We start from the raw sequence: 18,853 nt of genomic DNA on the forward strand, positions 1-18,853 counted from the left end.
GTTTTAAAAGCCAATCAGACACCCAAAGAAAACCAATATATATTTCTAACTGCGCAGAAGCTTATTCAGTTTGTGTGTATTTTCAGGAGGGAAAAAAAGAAAGAAAGAAAGAAAACCAAACCAAATTAAAAGCTCATCTGCTCAGATAACATCTTTTATGGAAATAGTCCCTTATCCTTGTTATTAGCTGAGCTCTGCTACACACAGGCTGTGGGCAAATATGTAGGTGTTAAAACTGGGAATTAACTTTCTAAATCAACTGATTCTTGTAGCATTGGATGCTGGCCTAGTTTGGGACAGACCTCGGAGCAGCACTACCTATTGAGAAGTTGGGCTGTGAACAGAACCGGCTTGAAATCATCTGAAAAAGCCTTAAATTAGCGTAAACGTGAGAGCTTTTGCTAGCTTCTGTTTTCTGCTCTTAATACTACCTTTTATTGGTTCACATTGAGGCATGCTTTCTGGTGGTTTTTCAGCTTCTACTGTTTCTGTTGCTCCTGAATGGAGTGGTCTGGTGTCCATGTCCATGTGCTTAACCCAAATTTATGAGAAATGTATGGAATTAAATATGGTGCTTGCTGCAGTACGGGCCAAGCCTCCAGGGCAGCACTCTCCTTGCTTCCCTTCTGGGACTGTGTGTCTGTCTTCTGAACTGCCACAAACTATATTTCCATTGCGTAAAAATAAGCAGAAGCTGCACATGTGTTTGCACTTGGTACCTGTAAAATAACATCTGAAATAGGTCATGGTGGTTTCTCTTCCTGGCACCCATGTTATTGACTACTCAGGTCAGTAATAAAGTGTGTTGGGGTTCCCCCCCCTAAATGGAGGGAGAACATGAAAGTGAAAATGGAATTATATTATTTAAAAAAGCTAGTGATTATTTTTTTTTGTACAGTGATGACCACAATCATGAGGATCATCAAGAAATGTAATACAGATGGGCAGTCAAAGAGCAGAAATCGAGTTGTGGGGGGAGCTTTTAAAACAGCTCTATTTATGTTCTGGTTACCTTTCCGAGATTTAAGGGCCTCAGGAAGCCAAAGTCTGTTACGCAGCCCTGTTTGGGGGTTTGCTGGGTTTTAATTCAGGATTTTGGGCTTTACTTTGTAGACGCGGCCCGCGATAACTTTCTTTAACACCACAAAGCTCTTCTTATAGCCGGCCGCACTCAAGGAGACAGACGCCCCTCCACCACGGTGTACAGGGGTACCCGCACCTCCCCTCAGGGCCGGGGTCCCAGCCTCTCCCGGCCCGCAGACCCCACCACCCACGACCCGGGCGGCTCCGAAAAGGCGAAGGCAGACTTTGCCCGCCCCCGGCACCCGGCCGGGCCCGTCCCTACGCCCGCCGGGGCTTTATTCGCCCTTGACGGAAAGTCTCGAAGCCCCAAATCTCGCGCCCCCGCCTCCCCAGCCGCCGGCCCCGGCCGTTAAACCGCCGGTGCGCGCGGAGGGACCGGGGGGTGGGGGGGAAGGGGGATGAGGAGCGGAGGGAGGGAGGGAGGGAGGGAGGGAGGAAGGAGGAGAAGGAGGAGGGTCTCTCCTCGCCCAGCCAATCGTGAGCGGCCATTGCGGGAGGTGTGTGCCCCGACCTCACTTCCGGTACCTGTCACCCTGCCGCCCAGAGTCAGTCAGGCGCAGGATCGGGGTATTGCCGCCCTCCTCCTCCTCAACCTTCTTCTCCACCTCCTCCGGCCCCTCGCCCACCCCCGCTCCGCCGGGCTGGCAGCGCTGGCCGGCCGGCTGCCTCCGCCGCTGCTGACGTCCCGGGCTGGTGGCGGTTGGCAGGCGTTGTGTGGCGCCCGTGTGCCCAGAGCCGGGGCGCCCCGACGGTGGATCACGGCCGGGGACGCGGCGGTGCTGGCCCTGCCCGGCCCGGCCCTGCCGGTATTACCTCAGGGGCGCCCCCCCCGCCACCGCCCCCTGCGGTGCGAGGCTGCCTTGTATCCCGGCCGTAGGCGGAGGAAAACGGGGAGGGGGCGGAGGCGGTAGGAGCGCGGCCGGGTGACGCCCCCGCCTCGCTAACACGGCGGCGGTTTTGCTAATGAGCTGTCCTTTCTTCTCCTCCCCTTCTCTTCTCTTTTTATTTATTTATTTATCTGCCTCGTCACTGCGTTTTGAAGCCCTCGGCGAAACTCCGGCGGTGGCAAAGGCGAGGAGGAGTTAGCTGGCCAGGGGAGATGCTTTAGTTGTTCCTGCTGCTGGGCTCGGGCTTGGCGCCGGCTGCCCGCCGTGAGGGGACCGCGGTGAGCGGTAGCCCCGGGGTCCGAGGGGCTAAAGGACGAGCAAGAGCCGGCCCCGGCGGAGGCTGGCGTTTGTAGGTAAAGAGCTATCTTATCTTGGAAACTTTGTGGGGAGACTTCAGGGTGCTGGGGGGGGGGGGAGGGGGGGGGGAAGGGGGTGTGGGAAACAGAGGAGAAGACAATGTCCTGTCATATAAGGTGGTGTTTTGCGACTGTCATGTCTTTTAAATCCAGCACGTTTGAATTGTCCTTAGCCTGGTTTGAGAAACGAACTTGGGCACTAGGCAGAAAATAGGTGCTTGGAGGTTACCTTTATTGGCTAGGCTTGGCCAGGCAGGTTGTGCTTTGACCGGTCGGTTGGTCAGAGTCCCATATCCTTGGAGTGAGGAGTGGGTCACTGGGAGCTCCCCCTGTATTTGTTTTTGTAATTTGATGAGAAAACCATGTTCTTGATTCGCCCTACAGGGCTGTCCATTCGCTTGCTGAAAAGCAAGTGAAAAAGATAGCATTCAAAAAGTAATGGAAAGGAGTGCTAAAAGGTATTGCCTTGTATTCATATTAAGATTAGCACAGCCTCACTGACGTGAGTAGCTGTTCCTAAACTCTCTGATGGATGAAGCATGACTACAGGATTCGTCAAACAGGATTATCTGGAATAATGATGTTTGGCACTTTGGTGGCATTGGATGTCTTAGTAGTACTGCACAAATAAAGGCGTTGCATAAGTTTTGTTGGGAAGGCAAGTTTTAATCAAACTGTACTTGTATTATAGAACATGCACAGACTTTCTTATTGGCATCTAACACTGATTACTGGGTTGAAATTCGCATGGTCATTGCAGGTAGCAAAGCTGATAAACTATAAAAAGTGTTTTCTTTATAAATTTTCAATCACTGACTTAGTATTGAGGCTACCTGGTCTCATGCTGAAACTGACGGCAGTTGTGGTTCATGTGATGTGGTCACAAGTCTACTCAAAGCTAAACCAGTATCATAACCTTTGTTACTTGGCATGAGCTATCAAGCAGCCATTGGCTCTTAGTTACTTTTAGTGGCAACTTTTTGGATTTTTTAGAAGTGCGATGTAGTGTTTCAGAAGGATGAGAGTGTGCACAGACCTTATCAGAGGTTTGAAGAACTGCATAGCCAGCATGCTCCCTTTCTTTTCCCATGTTTGGAAGGAACACTTGGCATAGTCCGGAAAAAAGTTCTTATCAATATGCTGAGGCCTTATACTGACTGTCATCCTCTACAATCAGGTGGCATAGGGAGTTTTGGATACCCATTACAAACCTGTACAGTCTGAAAACCTTGTGGTTTTCTCACTTGCTTTTCCGTAGTTCTTTAATGTCTTCGTTTTCTACTCATACCCCTCAATACTGTAGTCTTCTTAAAGGACATTATGAATTTTAAACCATGGAGAATGGGTTGTATTTCAGTTGTGATTTTTGTATCGTTATGCTTTTAATATTTTATGTGTTGAATGTTATAAAAATGTTAGAGAAGATAATGTCCTACAGGAGAGTAGGATACATGGCCTAGGATATTCATCTTGTTCTAGAAAATAGACTGTAGTGCTCACTGTTGACCCAAAGTAGTCAAAGAGGGCAATGCAAATTTTCTTCGTTTTTTTAGAAGCAGCTTTTACTTCAGTAAGTAGCACTTTTTTCTTCTTTACTTTGCTTTAGTTTACCTGCTGAGATTTGAGTTCTGAGTTCTGTTTCTCATGCGCATACCATATTTGTTGCAAGGGGGGGAAAAAAGAACACCACACTTGTCTTGGAAAATAAATGAAGTTGAATTTGTATTTATTAAAAATACAAACATATTTTCTTACAGCATTTTGGAATTTTAATACTTTTATTTTAATCTGACTGCTTTTGCAAAATCTCCCTGAATCTTTAATTTGTTTGGTTTTTAGTTGAGTGGACAGGGGAGTCAGTTTAGTCAAACCATTATTTATTTTTATAGCTATGTATGCTTTTTTTTTTGACAATTTTTTTAACAGGCCTTATAAAGCATATAAAAGTAAACTCTCTGCCTTTTGCAAAGACATCTTGTGAGACGTGTGTGTGTGCGGCTTGGAAACTGCAACTACTCTAATAGTTTGTCCACATAAAAACTTGGATGTTTGCAAGAATGCGCTTTATGAGTAAAGTATTTTCCTTTATAACAGATAATTAAAATAGCAGAAGGCTTTCACTGTAGTGGTCTTAGTTTAGTGCTTTTGAATTTTTCTAGTATGAAGAAAAAAGATCAGAATGATACTGCAATATACCAGTCATATACCCTAGTTAGCTAGATGTCAGTGTAGTCCTACTCTAAAACTAGGTGTTGTATTAAAAGCCTCAGTCATTTAAAAAATAATTTTAACCCAAGTGAAATGACTGGGTTTTTTCTGAAGAAGTATAAAGAAATATTAAAAAGCATTATATTAGATGATACCAATATAAAATTAGAATAATAAGCTTTGGGAAATTTTGTTGACTTTATTTTTGGTTATTTTTTTTAAGTAGGAATGTCAGCAGCTTTGTATTAATGAAGCACCACTTGTTATCATCAATGTGCACAGGAAATGGAAAGGGAACTCATTCTGGAAAAAAACCTGTTTCAGCCTTGCAAGATGCTTCATCAAGTGGTGAGTACATACGTGGACTGGGAGCTATCTTGGTATTGCTTTGAACAACTAAAGAATGAAAAACATTTGAGGTAGAATTTCTGTAAAGAGTGACCAATGTATAGTCAACTGACAAGGAAAGAAATCCGAGCAAGTAGTGCAAACAAATAGTTGATAAATGGAAAGTAGTAGCACGCTCAGGAGAATGAAGTAAAATTTCCTTATTTTCTGGTATTTATTGCTGTATTAGACTTCTGTGTAAAAACTGAATGAAGGTGTTACCCAGTAGAAGTTGAATTCTTAATATTTTAGAAGTTGAGTGCTTAGCATTTCACAGGACCAGGTCTGTAAAATTAAATATTGAACAACTTTTTATGAAGTAGAATGCTGAGTATTGACTGAACGAAAAAGTTCTTATCTGGTAAGGTTAGGCTCTAAATCATCACTATCCTCAAAATAAAATGAAAATCTCTCAATCTTAAGGAGTGTGATATTTTGCATATTTTAAAAACATTAAATTGATATGAGCAGATTGTTGTGTGACCAGATTGCATGTGGCATTGAGATGTTGCCAAATCTGATTCCACTTCCTCATACCAGTTCTCATAGTTTCTGCTTATGAAACAATATTTATTTATAAGTGTATTGCATGTGTCTTTTAAGTATCTAGGAAGTATAATGTCTGTGTCCAGTGAAGGGCTTCCATGCACAGATTAATACAAACTATAAAATACAATTCATTGGTATTCTGATCCTGATTGAGGCTTGAGTTGTTACATGACTAGTCTGTGTGGCTGTTTGCTGTGTTTTAAAATGCTGTAAGCATAAGCTGTAGAAATTTTTTTTACTTTGGAGATTGAAAGATGAGAACTACCAAACAGGCATAGTTTGTTCTATGGTACAATATTAATCTAAATTTATTGTTTTAAATTCAAGTTGTGTCATGCCTGTGGAAACACTAACAGTATGAGATAGATTTGCAAGCATTTGGCAAGTGACCTATCCCTGTCTAGAAATGCTGATATACTATCATGGTTTTTAAAAACCTTATAAACTAAGAGATGATTTGCTTTAATTTTTCCAAATAGTAAAAGAAACTTGTTCATAAGTGTGTCTGCCTTGAGGAACTTGGAGTACTTAGCACCTACTGGAGTCATAAGATTCTTTGGCATTTGATTCCAGCAGGTAGCTGAAATACATGTGACAGTGAGTTGGCCCAATATTTTTGTATTTCATATTTTGTTCTCTCATTAGTCCAATTTCAGCTTGTTGATAGTATGTAAAAGAAAACGAGGGCTGCTGTTCGGTGTGCAAATTAACTGCTGGTTGAGTAACTTCTTACTCATCTATGAGTCTACAATATCCTGGAGCTGCAAGCATTTATTGTTGTGAATAGTTTAGTTTGAAGTATTTTGCATGGAAAAATGATACCACAGTCTTTCCTAATGTTATAGAAATTTAACAAAAACATGGATCACTTTAGACTATTCTACAGCCTACGATTAGGGTTTGGAGGCAGGGCTTACTGTCTTGTGGTAAGTATCAATGCATCCAGCACAGTTAGGCTGTCTGAATAGGTTCTATTATCTGCATATAGGCTTGTATTGCCATTAATTTTTTGTTACACCAATAAGTGTTGCATGCCTGTTTTGTTTTGTTTTAAATAACTATTTACTGGAAATTATTGATATAACAATTCACAGAAGAAAACACTGAATTTAAACCAGAATGTGAATGTTCAGGTGGTAAGAAGAACTTCTGTCTATTTGCAAAATTGATTTGAAAGTGAAGACTTGAATGACTGTTGATGTGTTGTAGCCTCCTGTTAGTGTTACTGCTTCAGCCAGAATGTTATAAAGTACATGGCATTGAAGGCATGATGCAGGCTCATAGTAAACAAACCAAAACCTTCTCGCATCTTTATTCAACATGTATGGAAAACCTTCCCTGGAGTAGGAAGGCTGAAAAATATAATGCAGAACCATTTGGATTTGAGGGGGAGGAAGAAGGAGAAGGTGGGTGTTGTGTCAAGAGACTGCTTTGGAGTCTTCTGGATTTATTAGCAGGCAGTGCTTCATGGCATTCTTTATAATAGGGCCAATGAATGCACCATTACAATGGTTGATGAGTTCATCCACTCTGAAGTTAAAATAAAATAAAATTAATTGCCTGCAGGTCGTAGTGAATACTGTTGTCTTGTTGGCAATATTCAGGGGAAGATTTCAATGCTAGCAATTTATAGTTATTGTAATTATGTTTCTAAGAGAGGCTAGAACTAGATTCTTGATGAAGGTTACGAGTCCTAAGAATAATTTCAAAAACTAGCCAATGCAGGTATGCATGGAATACTGGACACTGAAGTTTACTTAGCAAAGTTGAAAATGGATAAGTGTGTTTTTTCAAAGCTTTTTTCTTAGTCTGTAGGTAAACATTCAGTTTGGAGTAAGTGTGCTGCATTGTGAGGGGTTTTGAGTATTTTTTTTGGCAGTGTAAGATGCTATATGGATGCGGTTTCACTGTAAGACAGCTTTGTAAACAGGAGAATGTTCTGTCTGGTAGTTTCTGACCAGTTGATTGTTGGAAATTTTGCTCTGTGAATGTAAGGTAGACTTACATTGTTATGCTATATATATGTGAAATTTAAAAATGGTGTAATGTGTTTATTCACATTCCACATAGCTGTCCACAGAGAAGAGCACATGAGAAATTTGAATTGTTTTTTTACCTCTGAAATGAATTTATTTTTATATATATATATATAAAAAAAATAAAATTTATTTATTCTTATCCACCTCAGGACAAAAGACTGCTGTGTGCATTTAAGCAGGCCAGTCTGATTAGAAGCAAAGCAGGTAGCAGCTTTAGTGTATATGTAACTAGGAGACAAGCAGCACAGTATCCCACTTCTGAAAAAAGCAGCAGCTGTACATTTTGTGTACTGTACTTCCATAGACATGTAACTGTACATAAATAGGCCAATATTTTCAAGCAGCTCCCAAATCTTCAACTTAAATGTATGTTTTGGGCACCTGATTTTCAGCATACTGAGCTGTCACAATTCTAACCAAATTTACAAGGAGTTGCATTTTCTCAAGATTACAAATCCTGTGGAAATGTAATAGTGATTATCCTTCCAGAATATGGAATTGTTCAGTTTGCAGCTGTCATTCATTTTATTTTCTTCTATGTGGTATGTGTGTGTATATAAATGAATGAATGCATAAATATGAAAAAAAAAAAAAAGAATAGGATGTCCTTTCTCTGTGTTGTTCTTGGTGGCCCTGCAAATATGAAGCTTACAGCGAGAGGTGGGGTTACACAGCATGGCCTGATATGATCTAGCAACTGTTGTTAAAGATCAGTCAGGCTCCCTCTTCATGCTTCTTTCCTTTGCTGCCATCCCTGTGTTCCTAGCTTTCCTTTTTGCTGCCCCTTAGTTGAGTCTATTCAGCTATCTCGAGCAATGTTTTTCCCGTGTTACATTTCTACTGGCTTAATGAGCTGAATTGCTTCACTGAGGCTGTGCCTACACTAGGGAATAAAATATGCCAGGGACTGTTCTCTGGACCCAGAACAAAGCGGCAAGATTGCACACACCTAACAGTCTTTTTCCCAAAACAGCACGATTGCATCCAAACTACCAGTGGAGAGCAGTTTGCCACTCTGCGTTTGCTGTCCCCTTAACCGTGCCTGCCCATTTGCCTGGGAGAGTGCCAGGTTGATATGGGCCAAAATGGTGTCAGAGAGGATGCTAACAGCGTGGCTCGAGTTGTGCGCTGGCCCTGGTTTATTTACTATTATAGATGTGGCCAGAGAGGTCAGGCAAGTGCGAGAGCCAGCATAGGCAGGATGGAGTGCTGTGGCTGGAAATGAAGAAGGGAGCGGGAAGGTGCAGGGCTGACAATGTCAGGGAGTTATGGAAGGGATATCCTTTTGATGTCAGGGAGCTATTACATTACTTAAGCTGGCTTGTCTAACTGTACCCTTAACATAACTTTATTTTGCAACCAACAGCTTCACTTTGGCTCTGCAGAGGGCTGTGAGTTCAGTGTCCCTATAAATGCTTTTTGAAAGTCAGATTCAGTCAGCTAGAATGCCTTACAAAGCGAATTAAAATGGTATATGAAAGTACATATATGACTTTTTAGGCAGGTTTTCTTATCCCAGCTGTTTCATTGGACTGTTGTTTTTCTTCCACCTTTCAGATCCTTCCTTAGTTAAAACAAGTGGGGAGGAGAAGTGGGGTGTCAAGCAGGAAAGAAAGGTGATGCTATTGTTAATACAGGGCTGTTAACCTGGTAAGTAGATGCCCTTCATGTCATATGAAGTATGAGTAGCGAGCTTAGATGTTAGGAAAATAATTGGTTGCATTTTGATGTTTTTTGATTGTGCAGGAGTGTGAGGCTTGTGATCTCTATACTGTAGCGAGTGACCTGATTTAGAACTGTGAAGTCATGTGTCCCAAGTTTATCCTCTATCTGACGTGTCAGTAGCTTGAAAGTACAAGTACTTGATGTCCGTTTGCCAAAAAATGTAGATTCATTGCATTCATACCTGTTGCCAAGACTCCTGTCAGCAATGCTAATTCAGTGTAAACTTTGTGTGATACATTTATCACAAAGAAAAACTTTTTAAGCTAAGAGTTTTTAAAATGCCAGAACAAAACTGAAGGCCTTTTCTTAACAAAAAACCCAACAACAACAAAAAGTGAAAGAATTTTGTTTCGCATTCCACTCTGGGTATTCTGAGTTGTGGCATGCCATTAAATCAAAGTTTGTTTATTTTTAGCAGTTTTTATTTATTTATTTAAATGTAATAGCTGAGCAACAAGAGCCTGTAAAAATACTCTGAAGGAATGAGTAAAGTTGTAATACACTGAAGAGTATGTAAACTACACAACTCCAGGTGCTGTTTATACAAGACATCAGGTTTTGTCTACTGGTAGAAGAGTATGAAAGCTAGCCCACTGGGATTATTCAATTAATTTTCAAAAAGACATTTGCAAGCAGGAGGGGCCTAAATCCGTAATGTTGTGTCTGAGGGTCATTCTCTTTTATAGGATATAAATCCTTCTGTTAAGCTGAATTTAGACTATCAAATATGTCTTGTTATTGTGTCTGAGCAAGGGAATAAAGTTTATCAGTGAAATAAAAGCACTGAAAATACACAGTGATGGTGTTCTGTGCTAAGAAGGCAAATTCAGGCTTCTTGAATCTCTTCCAGAAACAGATGTAAATTCCACTGTAGCTTTTCAAATAGTGAATAATCATGGTCTGTTATGTTTGGTGATGAATCATGCAAGGGGTTGCAGATGGTGAGAAGAGTGCAGCTGTGCAGATACTAGAGGGGTGGAGACAGAAGACTAGAGGACCCGAGGGGATGAAGGAGGTGATTCGAGGATGGGTTGACACAGTTTATGAAAGAGAGGGTGAGACAGCTGAAAGAGTATTGAAGCTGAGTGTGCCAGGATAAAGCCAAAACTGAAACCTGAGATTTGGGGATGGCAAGAGGGGTGGAGACTGAAAAAGAGGTATACTTGAGGCAGGAAGATATTTGTTGTTGATCTTTGAAGCAAATGTTGCAGCATCAGGTGCCAAAATAACTGGACTTTTGTCCCAAGCCAAAACAAAAAGGAGACTGAGCTTAGATGTGGAAGTTTAAGTTGTAAATAAAAAGAGAAAACTAAGAGGCTGTGTGTTGCTTTTAAAGGAATGCTGGTCATAAGCAAGTGAGCTATTGTAGTAACTGATCCAAATGCAAAGTTGTATTTTTCTTTTTTTTATTTCAATTGTTCTGAGCAGAACCCGTGTAATGAGATTGGGGTGGCAAAATTTGGGAGTTTGCCAGGAGGAGAAGTTGTGTCTGACTAGATGTTCTAAAAAAGGGGGATTGCAAGGCCTGGAATGTGGTTGAAGGGTTGGTAGGATTCAAGTGAAGCTTTTCACGATCTTAAATCGGTATTCTAAAAAGTCTGAACCATCTTTCAACTTTTTGCGTTAAGTAATTTAATTTAAGATATATTTTTCTTTTTTTTTCCCCTCTCTCTCCTTTTAGATAAAAAGTATTGTTCCAAAACAATAGCTCTTTATTAGGGAAGAATGTTGGCATTAAGATGTCTGTAAGAACTAGTATTTTTGCCCACAGGTCAGAAATCCTCAGCCAAAGTGAATATTTAACCACTACTTCAAGGACAGCCAATTATCATTTTCTTAATAAAGTATGTGATTAGGAGACAAAGTGAGGGACTCTGGAAGATTGTAGAATACTCCAAGGACTGACATAACCTCAGGTACCCATTGTACTGTTTGTGTGTTCTACAAACCTTAGGAAATATAAAACAAATAACTGAAAACGAGCTGAAAAAAAAAAAAACCAACAAAAAGGGGGCAAAAGTTCAGATCTATGCTGGAAAAGTTATGCTCCAAAACTGCTACACTGAAAACTGTTTTCAGGATTGTTTTCTCATCTCTCTTTTAGTCTAGTTACTGAAGAAAGTCAGATGTACGCACTATGGTCTGCTGTCGAATCACTCCACCCAATAACTTTGAACCTGCAGGTCTTGTCAAATTTGGCAGGGGACTAGTGGTTGCAAAGGCATTAAAGTTCTGTAATTTTTATGAAAGTTGGTAACTGGAAAGAAGAAAGGAAAACACATTATTGACCCCACTGAGGATATGATGCAATGTGAATTCAACAATTATCTGTTCTGTTTGGCTTGTCAATTGCCAATCAGCATAGGAGCATTAGCAAGCCAGTTGCAACACGTAGCTCTGAACCAGCTACAGCATGTTTGCTGTTTGCATAGTCAGTAGTTCAGGGACGCTGGGTGGGGAGGGGGAACTGTAGGTGTAGTGAGAAGGAAAAAGAGCAGGGAGACAGGATAGGACAATGCGAGGTACGAAAATTTTGTGTCGTTGGGAGCAAGCTACTAGACATTAAAGCTTTTTTATTTCTTCTCACCAAAGTTGCCCTTTTCCCAGTGTTTTAATACTGGTAATAGTAAATACCAATATGAATTCTACCTCTCAAATTTGTGTACTATCAGAAGTTAATGCTCTCAAGTTTTTATCTTGTTGCTTAAACTCACAAAATTCTATACAACCTCAAAAATTTCATTACCAGTCAACAAACTCAAAACTACTTGGTATCTGCAAAATATTAGATTATGTGTCATAATAATAATATATTATTATCATATATAATAAGTGGCCTTGAATTAGGTGGTATTCAGTTGAAGTATTTATGTCATAGGAACGTTCCTTTGCTCTTCTGTCAAAGAGCAAGCAAGGTTGAAATCATATAGGAATAATAAATATGCTCACAGAACAGAAGATTTATTAATTATTTATTGTCCTTCATATTATTATAAATTTAAGCTTAAGGCAGGTATTTTTATTTATAACACAGCAGGGATTTATTTATAACACATACTCTAAAGAGTATGTTACTACCAGTCCTGCCAATAAGGAATTATCAACAATATGTACCAATTGCTATCACACATAAAGGTCTGTTGATATAAATCAAAAGGGATTCTTATATCCTAGTTCATAAGAACACATCTTAAGGTATCCATATATATACATGAACCCTAAAGATTGTTGAAATATTAGCAAAGTTTTAGAAAGGGTGGCAAAGTCTTTCTTTGACTCTGTAAGTTAGTGGCAATTGATTTTTTTATTTATTTTTTTTTTTCCTTTTCATAAATCTAGTATGTCTAAAATTTCCCATTTGTTCAAGTTTCTGGACAGATTTGCTTGTAAAAGATATGATGCCTTTCTGGATAGAACAGTCATGTATGTTGTGGGGTTTTTTTGTTTTTTGTTGTTTGGGGTTTTTTTATCAAGCACATGAGCAAGTAAAACTTCTGAGTTACAGAGGTTATGTAATAGCACAGTTAATATGTTTAATGGAAAATGGCCAAAAATTTTGCCCAGCACTGCATCTGTGTGTATTAGATTATAATTTTAATTGACAATTTTAGTTGCACAGATGTCTTTAGTTTGTTACCCTCTGAAGTTTATTTTTACCATATGTAGTGAAAATGTACTCTGCAGGAGACTTAGAAAGGGGCTTACATTTTATTTACTTCAAAAATTGATTATATTGGAGATAATCATTTAGTTACCAGACTAAAATGCAATTTGTATTTGCCTTTTACCCTCAGATATCTTTATCCTTCAACAAATGAAGTCTCTGTAGAATATCACGGTATAGTAAGAAAATTGTTGAGAAGCCACTTTGCATAATCTGAGATGCCGTAATCACACGTGTCAGGAAACAATTGCAACATTCCAATTTAGTCTTAAGGATCTAGTTTCCAGTGAACAGCATGTTAGGACAGATGCGTAGGCTGCTTGTAAATGCTGTACGTGTTGGAATCAACTTTGACTTCACCACTGAAACTTATTTTTATATATTATTTTTAGAAGAAAATGGATAATGATTTAGGACATCTAAATATGTGCATGCAGTTCATAAAATACAGGGGTTTTGTGGGATTTTTGGTTTGTTCATTTTTTAAAAAAATCTCTTAATTCTGGGCTCAGATTTAGCCTCAATCTGAGCACCGATTTCTGAAGTCGAGGTATCCCTAACTGTTAATCAGTTCAAAATATTGGCTTATATAATTAGCTTGTCAGACATTTGCACAGTATCACAAAACTTAGGAAAAAAAACAGATGACTTCCACATAAATGGGTAAGGAGGTTTGGGACATGGGGGGGAAAGTAAGAGAGCTTTGAGTTCATTAATGCAGTAATAAAAATATAGCAAATACTCAGATGACACACTTGTGTGAACGTGACCTTGGATCAAATAGCAAATACATAAATGTCATGTTTGTCAGAATGTGACCTTGTATTGGTTCAAATATCAATCATAAATCAAATCCTTGCTTTTAATGTACATGTAAAGAAAACAGCCTCTTAAATGATGCATCAAATCTTTGTTTCTCAGTAGTTGTGGTCTTCATGTGTAAGTGTTCAGCAAACGCATGAAGCATCTGTGTGCTAAACACTGTATTTTTTTGGCTTCATCACCTACAACATGTTGTCATGAATGACTTAGAATCTGTAAAAGTTTAAAGCACAAATTGCTATGACTGCTATGATTAACATGTGTAACCATTTGAATCTTGCTCAAGTATGGGATAATTCGAGTAGAATATAACAGTGACTTGAGATACTGACATTGAAATGCATTGGATAAAGAGCAAAACTTGGAGACTCTTTGCAGAGTGGAAAAGAAAAAGGGAGAGTGTGTGGCAAGCATAAATATCTATGACAGTGAAATGAGGCTTCTATTAGAAACTGTGGTGAGCTGTAAGTAGTACTTATGGAACTGTATTTGAACTTGAAAGAGACCACATATCAGAGAACATGGAGTACCCTATAATATAGTGGCTACTAAGGTGTTGCCATGGCTTAGTTTCTTGCAGAAAAAAAGCATCCTATTGTTCTTTTGAATCTCTTGTTAATAAAATATACTTGCTTCATTGGTCATGCCTCAAAAATACTGGATACTATTAACTCCAATCTGAATACTTGCTTTACGTGTATTAATAAATAACATAAGAAATTTAATAAACCTCCCTCGTATTGTTGTCCAGGCTAATGTTTAAATTTTTTTTAACGTCATGTTAATAATAGTGGGCTTATTCTATAGATTAAGCTTGTAGTCGATTCTCAACCATGTGTTGGAGGTCATTGTTTATTATAAAAGTGGAAACAGAGACAGAATATATAGAGAAAGAAAAAAAAATTACAAATTCCCAGTTTTTCAGGATTTCTAGGCATCTTGACAATGAAAGTTGAAGCAAGGCTAAAGACTTTAACGCAAAGTTTTCCACTTATATCTTTGACTTGTGTCAGGAATCATCTTGACATCAGACTGTATTATAAAGTAGTTTAAAAAACCAAACAAAACCCAGAACATCAAAAAACCCAAGCCAACTAACCAAAAAAAAAAAACCAACAAAGAAAAGACTCCATCAAAACACTTCTTGAAGAAAATAGTAAAGTGAAGGAGAACATTGAGAACATTATAGGTTACCAGTAACTCTAAAATAATATTATATAGTTTGTTAACTAGTATTTCTATTGACCGATACTGAAGTCCTGACTAATGAACTCTTAGAAGAAATTAAAAGGATTCAGCAGACATAGATTTAAAAGGGATATTTGAACGCTTTACTTTGGCATATAGGTACTTCTGACTTTAGCTTCAGTTCGGCTTTCACTAGAATGAAATGCAGGTCTTCCTATTCCCAGTTACAGAAACCACCAAAGTATTCCCATTTTGGATATGAAAACTCGCATTTAGAGGAGAAAAAGGCAAACAAAAAATATCAATGTCATACTGGTATTCTATGCAGACTTGAATCTATTTGAGCTTGACGTCATTTCAAGCAACACTCCAGTCTCCACTCTTCACAGAAATGAGATAGGAAAACCAGATTTTTCTTTGATCAGCAGGACCTTGCTGCAAATTTCAGTGTCACGTTTGATGCATCTGATGTCCATTTATGTGGAAGAAAACAAGTATGACTTCAGATAGATGTAAACTTGAGGTGATAGACTTGTAAGTCTTGTCTCTGGAGCCTGAAAGCAAATGTTACAAAACTTTTATGTCCCATTGTTGATGAAGTCAAATCTAACTCCTGTTGTTAAAGGGGTTAGCAATGGCTAATTTCAAGGTGGGCTTCAGATCTTGTTGTGCTGATAACCAGGAACTGTGACATTTACATCTTAAGTTGAGCTCTGTCTGCTAGAGGTTGACTAGTCTGATGTTGTGGGTCAAATATAGTGAAATATATTTTCTGGTCTAATATAAAGTCAATGTAAAAGTCATGTATGTAAACGTAAAGTGTTATCAACCGAGTTCCTAGTTACCAAGTTCTTGAGGGGCTTATTGAATTTAAAATTTGCCATTAGAAAACAACATGCTAGGGTGTTGTTTTGTTCTTTACAAGCAGCTGAAGTCTTTCTTTGAGCTAGATTCTACTCTCAGCTTGAGTGTCCAGCATTGGAATTGTTGTTTTATTTATTTATTGGAGCACATTGTTTCAACTTAGAGTAAATGCCTTTATCTTCAATTTACTGGATTTCCATGGGAGTTTTACTGCTGGAAGGATGATGAGTAACTGGGATGTACATGATCTCCCCAGCCTATATTCCAGTTGCGTGGCCCTGTCAAAAGATGCTGCTGCTTAATCTTATAGAGATGCTGTGTTGTCCGTAGAGCACTTTTCAGCTCTCATCAGAGACTTAAGAGGCACGGCTGCTTTACTTCAGGCAATGCAAGCGCCTGCTTTACAGGTCCAGCCTATCGATACAATCGTTGGATTCTTCAGAGGGGATTCTGGCTGCACATACGCATATATTTGTTGGCCATGCAGCAGCACATGCATCCCTCTCCCCAACCACTTACTTCTGCTCCCTCCATTGAGCCAGCACAATATTTGTAAGGCTTTGTAGTGAACTGAATCAGGGAAACGATCTGATCGAAAAAATACCGCTTTTTAATTTGTAATCATGACCTCAAAGATCTGTCACGGCTCTGGAAAGTCCATTGAGTTCCGCTCAACCCAAACATGTGAGTGAGGTGCTTGACATTAGGTGAGATGAATACCCCTCTTATGTCTGTTTGCTAAAAATTGATTTCTACTTTATAATTTTTTTCACTTGTTAGTAATTGCATGTGTTGTGTGAAAGTGAGAGGGTATGATATTTGGGATAAATAGTTTAATTACCTCCTGAATAGTTTTGTTATTAGTTACTTCTTAAACAGTAATCTTGGCAAAACCCACAATTTTTAGAACTATTTAGAGTATAATGAGTGTGTTACATAACTGAAAGAAAATATTGGAGGAAATAGTGAATATATAATGACGAAGGTATAGAAAGCAGCTGAATAGTTTTAAAGCAGAAATGTTGCATTTAAAAGGGGGATGAGTGGCCCTGTTCAGAGACATTTATCTTTTTTTAATATATTCCAGATAATGAGACTCCACTTGAGAGAGTCAGGACCCATGAAGTAGCTTCTGCCCTGTGCCACTAAATCTTGGAAAGAAGCTACAGGGAGATGCCAACAGGCATTGAAGCTGGCTCAGTAACTGCAAAGTAGTTGAATAGTGACTGTTAGTGATTATGTCATTGTTCTCTGTATTTTTTCAGTCTGTGCTTTCCCCCTCTTCCTTGGCTGATTAGTTGATTTTTTTGCTGTCTTTGTCTGTTTCTCTGTAGGGTCTGCCCAAATTTTCATAGCTGAGCAGTGTTAAGCAATCATTTCAATAAGTATTTTGGGCTTTTTGGTCATTGTAGGTTGTGATATTGGTGCAAATGCTCAATTTTTAACTGTGTCTTTTTATATACTGAAATTATAAGCAATTCAAAGTTCTCTTTCATAAGGAGATATGGTAGCATTTTCTCTAGCGATCCAAGATGAGTTTGTATTTCTTGCCGTTCACTGAGTGTTTTTATAATTATACAGATTGAAGATTTAGATTTTTGCTTGGGAGGGACACAAACGTTAAACAGATTTTCCTAGAGCTTTAAATGTCAATTAATACATATTCTATGTTATGGATGCTTTGCAGTTGAGTATTATGTAAGGAATCTTTCATATTTAGTATCGCTACGTCCTCTTTGATAGCCCTTGTGTGTTTTCGATACAGAATTTGTATCCTGATATTATGTTTTATTGTTGGTAATACTCTTCTTGCCACGTGACAGATAGTGCTTATGTTAGTATCACCTTACATATGTTCTTACTTTTAAAAGTGGTTTGCCCCCAGCAAAAGTGTGTATTTGTACCACTGACTTGTAAATTTCAGTTTATACTTTTATTAAGTAATTTCCTTATTATTTAAAAGTAAAAATAACTGTTTGTTAGAACAACTAACAAAACAGTGGCATCCTAAGAACTGAGATTTTTTGCTAAACTAGTGGCAAACCTGTATGCCAAATATCACATCTATTGCATGATACAAGAGTTTCTGGCAACATCATTATACCTTTCTATATAGCCGGAAAACATCTGTTCTGCATATGCCGCAAAATAACCTTAATTTAAAGATCTCAACACCTTGCCTAAATAAGCCATGTTGGCCTTATTTGTGTTGGGCTAATAGGAGCTGGTGCTGCAACGTAGAAGAATCATATATGCTCCTGACAGTCTGATGGAGTACACCTAATTGAAGAATACTTTTGCTTAGTGTAACATACATAGTCAGTTGCTTATGTGGTACTGTTCACCCTGACCTGTCGTTAGTCAGCATTGCTCTTGTGTGCATCTTCTTATTGCTCGCTGGCTTGTACAAAATGTTAATTCATCTGTTTTAGTCCCATCTTTAAAAGTACTTGCTTATGGTGTTGGCTAATTACTTGTATGGAAAAGTTGATAAAATTGTTAATTTTCAATAAGAAAATGTTGCCTTTCCTCTCTCTTTTTGGATCATGTCTTTTAAAATCCAAGGGGACAGAAAATCCTGGGACCAAAGAAATGCTGCTGCCAGGCTCAGTAATTTCTGCTTGGGTTTGACTGAGTAATATAAAAAGCAAAAAAATATTCTCATCTTGTTCTTACCACTTTTAATATCAATCAGCAAAATATTTGCAGTGTTTCAAAGCTTTATCAACTCTTCCCATGTGAGATTAGAAGTGTGTTGTCTCTGCATCTTCTGATGCAATTAGAGAAATGTGTTCAGAGTAAAACTCGTCATGGTCCCCACTTTCTGAAGCCAGTAGACTCGCCCCTGTGGCCTGTATTCTTCCTTTCGGAAATTCTCTAGTGGTCCTCCAGTTCTGCAAGTACTCATGGATCAGAGCAAGAGGATTGTCTTTTTCTCCCTTTTTTGCTTAGGGAAAGTATGTTCTTCCTTTTTGATCAACCAATAAATTAACAGCTTTTTTCCTGCTGCAGACTAATATAGATCAGGCTGCCTTACAAGCTATGTAACTCCACTTCTGTTTAATGCACTACCCAATTATA

The 18,853-nt window shown here is 38.9% G+C and overlaps 1 protein-coding gene across 6 annotated transcripts in view; it reads left to right on the forward strand.

Annotated features, from left to right (window-relative positions):
* The first annotated feature begins 1,629 nt into the window (after nucleotides 1-1,629).
* The window catches only part of PPARA (peroxisome proliferator activated receptor alpha), a 41,885-nt gene continuing 24,661 nt past the window's right edge, over nucleotides 1,630-18,853 (forward strand). The window contains exons 1-3 of one of the 6 annotated variants that reach the window (XM_054218838.1): nucleotides 1,630-1,650; nucleotides 2,126-2,323; nucleotides 4,761-4,882. The gene's annotated coding sequence lies outside the window, so the exon portion shown is untranslated. The other 5 variants (XM_054218864.1, XM_054218847.1, XM_054218830.1 and 2 more) reach the window with 5 other exon arrangements.

Source organism: Rissa tridactyla, chromosome 1 (assembly GCF_028500815.1).
Source record: "Rissa tridactyla isolate bRisTri1 chromosome 1, bRisTri1.patW.cur.20221130, whole genome shotgun sequence".
Lineage (NCBI taxonomy): Eukaryota > Metazoa > Chordata > Aves > Charadriiformes > Laridae > Rissa > Rissa tridactyla.